Below are 2,493 nucleotides of genomic sequence, written 5' to 3' on the forward strand. Positions count from 1 at the left end.
TTCTGGCGTTTAACGCCAGGTTCTTGCCCTTTCCTGGCGTTTAACGCCAGTCTGGTGCCCCTTTCTGGCGTTAAACGCCCAGAATGGTGCCAGACTGGGCGTTAAACGCCCATCTGCTAACCTTACTGGCGTTTAAACGCCAGTAGGTTCTTCCTCCAGGGTGTGCTATTTTTCTTCCTGTTTTTCACTCTGTTTTTGCTTTTTCAATTGATTTTGTGACTTCTCATGATCATCAACCTACAGAAAACATAAAATAACAAAGGAAAATAGATAAAATATGACATTGGGTTGCCTCCCAACAAGCGCTTCTTTAATGTCAGTAGCTTGACTGAGGGCTTTCATGGAGCCTCACATTTTCTCAGAGCAATGTTGGAACCTCCCAACACCAAACTTAGAGTTTGAATGTGGGGGTTCAACACCAAACTTAGAGTTTGGTTGTGGCCTCCCAACACCAAACTTAAAGTTTGATTGTGGGGGCTCTGTTTGACTCTGATTTGAGAGAAGCTCTTTATGCTTCCTCTCCATGGTGACAGTGGGATATCCTTGAGCCTTAAACACAAAGGATTTTTCATTCACTTGAATGATCCGTTCACCTCTATCAACATCAATCACAGCCTTAGCTGTGGCTAGGAAGGGTCTGCCAAGGATGATGGATTCATCCATGCATTTCCCAGTCTCTAGGACTATGAAATCAGCAGGGATGTAATGGTCTTCAATCTTCACCAAAACATCCTCTACAAGTCCATAAGCTTGTTTTCTTGAATTGTCTGCCATCTCTAGTGAGATTCTTGCAGCTTGCACCTCAAAGATCCCTAGCTTCTCCATTACAGAGAGAGGCATGAGGTTTACACTTGACCCTAAGTCACACAGAGCCTTCTTGAAGGTCATGGTGCCTATGGTACAAGGTATGGAGAACTTCCCAGGGTCCTGCCTCTTTTGAGGTAATTTCTGCCTAGACAAGTCATCCAATTCTTTGGTGAGTAAAGGGGGTTCATCCTCCCAAGTCTCATTTCCAAATAACTTGTCATTTAGCTTCATGATTGCTCCAAGGTATTTAGCAACTTGCTCTTCAGTGACATACTCATCCTCTTCAGAGGAAGAATACTCATCAGAGCTCATGAAAGGCAGAAGCAAGTCCAATGGAATCTCTATGGTCTCATTTTGAGCCTCAGATTCCCATGGTTCCTCATTGAGCAACTCATTGGAGGCCAGTGGACGTCCACTGGGGTCTTCCTCAGTGGCGTTCACTTCCTCTTCCTCCTCTCCAAATTCAGCCATATTGATGGCCTTGCACTCTCCTTTTGGAATTTCTTCTGTATTGCTTGGAAGAGTACTGGGAGGGAGTTCAGTAATTTTCTTGCTCAGCTGTCCCACTTGTGCCTCCAAATTCCTAATGGAGGACCTTGTTTCAGTCATGAAACTTTGAGTGGTTTTGATTAGATCAGAGACCATGGTTGCTAAGTCAGAGTGGTTCTGCTTAGAATTCTCTGTCTGTTGCTGAGAAGATGATGGAAAAGGCTTGCCATTGCTAAACCTGTTTCTTCCACCATTATTGTTGTTGAAACCTTGTTGAGGTCTCTGTTGATCCTTCCATGAGAGATTTGGATGATTTCTCCATGAAGAATTATAGGTGTTTCCATAGGGTTCTCCCATGTAATTCACCTCTTCCATTGAAGGGTTCTCAGGATCATAGGCTTCTTCTTCAGATGAAGCCTCCTTAGTACTACCTGGTGCATTTTGCATTCCAGACAGACTTTGGGAAATCAAATTGACTTGTTTAGTCAATATCTTGTTCTGAGCCAGTATGGCATTCAGAGTGTCAATCTCAAGAACTCCTTTCTTCTGATTAGTCCCGTTGTTCACAGGATTCCTTTCAGAAGTGTACATGAATTGGTTATTTGCAACCATTTCAATCAGCTCTTGAGCTTCTGTAGGCATCTTCTTCAGATGAAGAGATCCTCCAGCAGAGCTATCCAAAGACATTTTGGATAGTTCAGAAAGACCATCATAGAAAATACCTATGATTCTCCATTTAGAAAGCATATCAGTGGGACACTTTCTGATTAATTGTTTGTATCTTTCCCAAGCTTCATAGAGGGATTCTCCTTCCTTCTGTCTGAAGGTTTGGACTTCCACTCTAAGCTTACTCAATTTTTGAGGTGGAAAGAACTTTGCCAAGAAGGCATTGACTAGCTTTTCCCAAGAGTTCAGGCTTTCTTTAGGTTGTGAATCCAACCATGTCCTAGCTCTGTCTCTCACAGCAAAAGGGAATAGCATAAGTCTGTAGACCTCAGGGTCAACCCCATTAGTCTTGACAGTGTCACAGATTTGTAAGAATTCAGCTAAGAACTGATGAGGATCTTCCAATGGAAGTCCATAGAACTTGCAATTCTGTTGCATTAGAGAAACTAATTGAGGCTTAAGCTCAAAGTTGTTTGTTCCAATGGCAGGGATAGAGATGCTTCTCCCATAGAAGTCGGGAGTAGGTGCAGT

General features: G+C 43.0%; 1 non-coding gene across 1 annotated transcript; it reads left to right on the plus strand.

The window, feature by feature from the left end:
- Nucleotides 1–2,037: 2,037 nt before the first annotated feature.
- Nucleotides 2,038–2,145, plus strand: LOC130953322 (small nucleolar RNA R71). The gene has a single exon (XR_009075492.1). It is a non-coding gene; the product is annotated as a small nucleolar RNA R71 (small nucleolar RNA).
- The last annotated feature ends 348 nt before the right edge of the window (nucleotides 2,146–2,493 follow it).

Source organism: Arachis stenosperma, chromosome 9 (genome assembly GCF_014773155.1).
Source record: "Arachis stenosperma cultivar V10309 chromosome 9, arast.V10309.gnm1.PFL2, whole genome shotgun sequence".
In the NCBI taxonomy this organism is placed as follows: Eukaryota; Viridiplantae; Streptophyta; class Magnoliopsida; order Fabales; family Fabaceae; genus Arachis; species Arachis stenosperma.